The sequence below is a fragment of the Petaurus breviceps genome, unplaced genomic scaffold (genome assembly GCF_028583685.1).
Source record: "Petaurus breviceps papuanus isolate PSGF00001 unplaced genomic scaffold, PetGlider_PUasm1.0 91133, whole genome shotgun sequence".
NCBI classification, from domain to species: Eukaryota; Metazoa; Chordata; class Mammalia; order Diprotodontia; family Petauridae; genus Petaurus; species Petaurus breviceps.
Genome location: NW_027187419.1, coordinates 25,861,694 through 25,868,420, shown reverse-complemented (window position 1 = coordinate 25,868,420; position 6,727 = coordinate 25,861,694). Strand labels below are relative to the sequence as shown.

The 6,727-nt window shown below is 38.0% G+C and overlaps 1 pseudogene; it reads right to left on the bottom strand.

Moving 5' to 3' along the window:
* Nucleotides 1-3,465: 3,465 nt before the first annotated feature.
* On the bottom strand, nt 3,466-5,405 carry LOC138154883 (protein phosphatase 1 regulatory subunit 14B pseudogene; annotated as a pseudogene).
* Nucleotides 5,406-6,727: the final 1,322 nt, after the last annotated feature.

The following is a 6,727-nucleotide window of genomic DNA, read 5'->3' as shown; positions in this document are numbered from 1 at the left end:
CATATCATAGGCTGACCCAGCAACTATTCAGAGGGAAATTACTCTTCTTTGAATTGCTTGGATCTGGGTCACAGACTTGGGTGGTGGTCTTGGGGTAAGGAATATCACTGTGTCAGATTTTGTGGTGGCTGTAGAGAGGGCACCCTCCCCATAGCTCTGACAACATTCGTGAAAACCCCAGCAATTTCAGACACAGCTCTCTCCACTCTGAAAGCAGAGTTCTACTATGGCAAAGAGTTCAAAACTCAAGTAATTGCCTGGCAAGATGAGCAAGCAGAGGAAGGACAGTCAGACCATAGAATCCTTTCTTGGGGACAAAAAGGATCAAAACATGAAACCAGAAGAAGTCAGTAAGTCAAAACTCCTGCATTAAAAGCTTCCAAGAAAAAAAAAAAACATATATATATATGAATTGGTTACAGGCCATGGAGGAGCTCAAGAAGACTTTTGAAAATCAAGTAAGATAAGTGGAGGAAAAATTGGGAAGAGAAATGAGAATAATGAAAGAAAATCATGAAAAGTGAGTCAACAGTCTGTTAAAGGAGACCCAAAACCATACTGAAAAAAATAACTTAAAAATGAACTAACTCTGATGGCAAAAGAGGCCCAAAAAGCCAATGAAGAGAAGAATGGCTTAAAAAACAAAATTGCCCAGATGGAAAAGAAATTTCAAAAACTCACTGAAGAAAATAATTCCTTCAAAATGAGATTGAAGTGAATGGAAGCTAATGACTTTGAGAAATCAAGATACCATAAAACAGATCCAAACAAATGAAAAAAATAGAAGTCATTGTGAAATATCTCATTGGAAAAACCACTGACCTGGAAAATAGATCCAGGAGAAATAATTTTAAAAATTATTGGGCTACCTGAAGGCCACAATCAAAAATCATCGTTCAAGAAATTCTCAAGGAAAATTTTCTTGATATTCTAAAAGCAGAGGGCAAAATAGAAGTGGAAAGAATTCACAGATTATCTCTTAAAAATGATCCCCTGGGGCAGCCAGGTAGCACAGTGAGCAAGAGCACCTGCCCCAGTGGACCTGGGGATTAAATCTGGGCTCAGATACTTAGCACCACACCCAGAAATAACTGGCTGTATAACGTTGAAGAAGTTACTTAACCCCAATTCCTTAAAAAAAATGATCCTCAAAAGAAAAGTCCTAGGAATATCATAGCCAAATTCCTGAGTTCCCAGATCAAGGAGAAAATATTACAAGCTGTCAGGAAGAAGCAATTTGAGTATTGTCATAAGACAATCAGGGTAACAAAAGATGTAGAAGCTTCTACATTAAGGGATCAAAGGACTTAGAATATGATATTCTGGAGGTCAAAGGAGCTAGGATTAAAACCAAGAATCACCTACCCAGGAAAACTGAGTGTAATGCTTCAGGGGAAAATATGGTTATTCAATTAAATAGAGGACTTTCAAGTATTCTTGATGGAAAAAAAAAACAGAGCTGAACAGAAAATTTAATATTCAAATACAAGAAGCACGAGAAAGTAAACAGGAAAAAGAAATTATAAGGAACTTAATCAAAGTTTAACTATTTACATTCCTACATGGAAAAATGATAATTTTAACTCATGAGACTTTTTTCAGTATGAGGATTGTTGAAGGGAATATATGTACATATATGCATATATATGTACATATACATATATGTATGTGTAGGTGGGTATATGTGTGTATACATACATATGTGAGTGTTTGTATATATGTGTACATGTATACATAGACAGAGGGCACAGGATCAGTTGAATAGGAAGGGATGATATAAAAAATAAAATTAAGAGGTGAGAGAGGAATATAATGAGAGGAAAAAGGGAAAGATAGAATAGGGTAAATTGTCTCATATAAAAGAGGCAAGAGAAAACTGTTACAAATGAGGGGAAGAGCAGGAAGGTGAAAGGGAATGAGTTGACCTTACTCTCATTGAATTCGACTTAAGGAAGGAATAACATACACACTCATTTGGTATCTTACCCTACAGAAGAGTAGGGGGGAAGGGGATAAGACGGGAGATGACAGAAGGGAGGGAATATTGGGGGAAAGGGCAGTTAGAAGCACATACTTTTGAAAAGGGACAGTGTCAAAGTAAAAAACAGAATATGTGTGAGATGGGATAGGATGTTGGTAAGTATCGTTAGTCTTTTGCAATGTAACTAATATGGAAACATTTTGCATAACTACACATAAACAACCTTTATTGAATTGCTTATCTTCTCATTTGGGGTGGGTGAGGAGGGAAGAAGGGAAAAAAAATCTGGAAATCAAAGCTTTAAAAACCAATATTTTAAAAAATTCTTTGGAATACACATTGTCATGAGATTAATTGGTCAAAGGGTATGCATGGTTTTAAAAGCCTATGGGCATAGTTCCAATTTTCCCCCAATTCTTTATTAATTGAATCATCACTTAAAATCAGCTACAGTGGTTTAGTGTCTGAGTATTGCCACATCCATCCAACATTAGTAATTTTATTTTAATGTCATATTACCCAATATGATAGGTGTGGGGTGGTAGTTTAGATTTGTTTAATTTGCATATCTTTAATCAATAGTTTCAGCATTTTATATGATTATAGATACCTCTGATTACTTTGAAAACTGCCTTTGACCATTTGTCATTTTTATTTTTTAAATTTGATTTTGTTCTCTATATATTTGAGAAATAAGGTCTTTATAAGAGAAACTTACTATAAAATTTTATAAGAGAAACTTAATATAAAATATTTTCATAGTTACGATTACTTTCTCCCTGCATCCTGTTTTCCTATTTATCCTACTCTCTTTCCTTTCACAATATTCATCCCCAAAAGTGTTTTCTTCTGTCTTTTAACTCCCCTAAACTGCCCTTGCTTCTATCTCTTCCCACTCACATTGTCTAATTAATTCTCTTCCCCTCCTACTTTCCTGTAGGGTAAAATCATTTTTTTTTCTTTTTGGAGGGGGGATGGCAGGACAGTTGGGGTTAAGTGACTTGCCCAAGGTCACATGGCCAGTAACTGTTAAGTGTCTGAGACCAGATTTGAATTCAGGTCCTCCTGACTCTGGAGTCAGTACTCTAATGCCAGTATTGATTTTTATACCCAACTAAGGAGTTATTCCCTCTTTGATCCAATTGCAATGAGAGTAGTTATATTGTGAAAGACTCACTCCCCCCAACTCTTTCATCTTCTCTCCATTGTAAAAATATCATTCATGCTTCTTGTATGTAAGATACCCCATTCTACCTCTCCCTTTCATATTGTCTCAGTGAATTGGCCATTCTCACCTCTTTTCTTTTTCATATAATCATCTTATAATTTTCAACTCACACCAATGTTCTCTACCTATGTATACTCTTTCTGATGGCTCCATTAATGAGAAAGCATTTTAAAAGTTACAAATATCATTTTTCCATGATGGAATATAAACAGTTTAACCTTACTGAAACTCTTATGGTCTCTCCTTCCTGTTTACCTTTTTTTTTTTTTTTTTTTTTCACAAAAGGCAGGTTCTGGCTTTATTCAAGGGCCTGTACAGCTGTTGATATAAAAACACAAAAAATCCCTCAGCCTAACAACAATAAAAAAAAACCCCAAACGGAAACTCAGGGGGGAGCAGGGAGAGGGGCTCGGGGGGCCCTCTGGGGGGCACCAGGGCCCCCACTCAAGTATTGCTGTTGCTACGAGGTGGGCAGCGATTGTCCTGGTGGGGAGCCCCTGTCTCTTGGCCCAGGCAACGGGGCTAAGGGTGGCGGGGCCTCACTTCTTCTGGGGTGTGCTTAGCTTCTGCATCCCTCTGATCTTGTCTAGCAGGTCAGAGATGAAGGCCTCGGTGGGTTTGTAACAGTCAACCGGCAGCTCCTTGATGCGGGCAGTCATTCTTCATGTCCAAAAGCTCATCCACGTCGATTTCCAGCTCAGGGATTTCTTCTTCCTGGCAGTCGTACAGGCCGGTGAGCTGCTCCAGGATCCACTCCTCCAGGTTGAGTCGCTTCCGCAGCTCCTTGCGGTCATACTTGACCGTGACCTTGCCCTGGCGCCACCCCTGGCCCTCGTCCTCCGCCCGGGCCGAGCCCTCGCCCGCGGCCCCCGGGGGGCTCTGGAAGTAGACGCGGGGGCCGCCACCGCCGCGCCGCCCACCAGGCTGCTGTCCGCCATCCGCGGCCGGGGCCGAGGCCGAGGACGCCGGGCCACGTGCACGCACGCGCGGGGGCCCGCGGGCGGGCGGACGGACGGACGGCTCCCGGGGCCGCTGCCCACCTCGCCCCGCCCCGGCCCCTCCGCCGCCCTTTGTCCCCGCCACGTGAGCCGCTGCCACCGCTGCCTGTGTGTCTCACTGGCTCCTGTTTACCTTTTTATACTTCTCTTGATTTTTATATTTGAAAGTCAAAATTTCTATTCATCTCTGGTCTTTTCATTAGGAATGACTGAAAGTCTTCCATTTCATTGAATATCCATTTTCTGCTAAAGGATTATACTCAGTTTTGCTGAGTAAATGATTCATAGTTGTAATCCTAGCTCCTTTGCCATTCAGAATGTCATATCCCAAGCTCCTGATCCTTTAGTGTAGAAATTGCTAAAACTATAGCTCCTTGATATTTTAATTGTTAATTTTTGTGTGTTGGTAATATTTTCTCCTTGTATTGAGAGCACTGGAATTTGACTATAATTTTTTCTGGGAGTTTTCATTTTGGGATCTCTCTTAGGAGGTGATTGGTGGATTCTTTCTATTTCAATTTTCTTATGTTCCCAGAATTTCACTGCAGTTTTCTTGATAATTTATTGAAAGATGGTGTCTAGACAACCCCACCCATTTTATCATGGCCTCCAGGTAGTCAAATATTTTTTAAATTATTTCTCTTTGAACTATTTCTCATGTCAATTATTTTTTTCAATGAATTTTCATATTTTCTTCTATTTTTTCATTCTTTTGATTTTGTTTATTGTTTCTTGATATCTTATGGTGTCATTAAACTCCACATTAAAAAAAATGCTTTAACCCATCCTTTTTTTTCTCACTTTCTAGAATATGTTTTGAAGCATTATTTTTCCAAAATCATTTATTTGTTTTCATTTTTTAACATTCACCCATAGGATTTTGAGTTTTGGATTTTTTCTTCCCTCTCCTCCTCCTCCCCAAGACACCATGCAATCAGATATAGACTCTATTAGTACATTCATATGAATCATAATTTCACATTAGTCATGATATAAAGAAGAGTTAAAACTAATGGGAGAAGACATGGGGAAGAAGAAACAAAACAAAACAAAACAAAATTGAGAACAAATAGTGTGTTTCCATCTGTATTCATACACCAAAGTTCTTTTTCTGGATGTGGATAGCAACATTAGTCTTTTGGAGTTGTCTTTGATGCTCACATTTCTGAGAAGGGCTAAGTTTGTCAAGGACAGTCATCGCACAATGTGACTGTTACTGTATACAATGTTCTCCTGATTCTTCTCATTTCACTATGCATCAGTTCATGTAAGTCTTTACAGGATTTTCTTAAGTCCACCTGCTCATTATTTCTTATAGCGCAATAGCATTCCATTACATTCATATACTACCACTTGATCAGTCATTCCCTTATTGATGGACGTCTTGTCAATTTCCAATTCTTTGCCACCACAAAAAGAGCTGCTCTAAATACTTTTGTACATGTGTGTTCTTTTCTCCATTTTTATGATCCTTTTGGATACAGAACAAGAAGTGGTATTTCTAGGTGAAATACTCAATTTTATAGCCCTTTGGGCAAAGTTCCAAATTGCTCTTCAGAATGGTTGGATTAATTCACAACTCCACCAACTATGAGTTAGTGTTCCAAATTTCCCACAACTTCTCCAGCATTTACCAATTTCCTGTTTTGTCATGTGAGCCAGTCTGATAGATGTGATGTGTCATCTCAGTCATTTTGATTTTCATTTATCTAAACAGGAGTGATTTAGAATATTTTTAATATGACTATAAATATATTTAATCTCTTCCTCTGAAAACTGCCTCTACATATATTTTGACCATTTATTAATTGGGGAATTATTTCTATTTTTATAAATTTGACTCAGTTCTCTATTTTAGAGATGAGACCTTTATCAGAGACACTGGCGATAAAATATTGTTTTGAAACTTTGTTTCCCTTCTAATCTTGGTTACACTGGCTTTGCTTGTACAGAAACTTTTCAATTGAATGTAATCAAAGTTATCCATTTTGAATTTCATAATGTTATGTATTTCTTGTTTTGTCATAAATTATTCCCTTCTCCATAGATCTGACAGGTAAACTATTCCTTGCTCTCCTAGTTTGCTTGTAGTCTTTATACCCATTTTGAGTTTATCTTGGTATAAGGTGTAAGATGTTGGTCTCTGTCTAGTTTCTGCCATACTATTTTCCAGTTTTCCCAGAAATTTTTGTTAAATAGTGAGTTCTTGTCCCAGAAACTGGAATCTTTGGGATTATCAAAAAGTAGATTAGATTGCTATAATCATTGGCTGTTCTTTCTTATGCACCTAAGCTCTTCCATTGGTCCACCATTATATTTCTTTGCCAGTACCAAGTAGTTTTAATGATTGCTGCTTTACAATACAATTTAAGATCTGGTATAGCTAGGCCACTTTCCTTGCATTTCTTTTCATTAATTCCCATGATATTCTAGACTTTTTGCTCTTCCAGATGAATTGTGTTTTTCCAGCTCTATAAAATAATTTTTGGTAGTTTTATTGGTATGGCACTGAATAAGTGA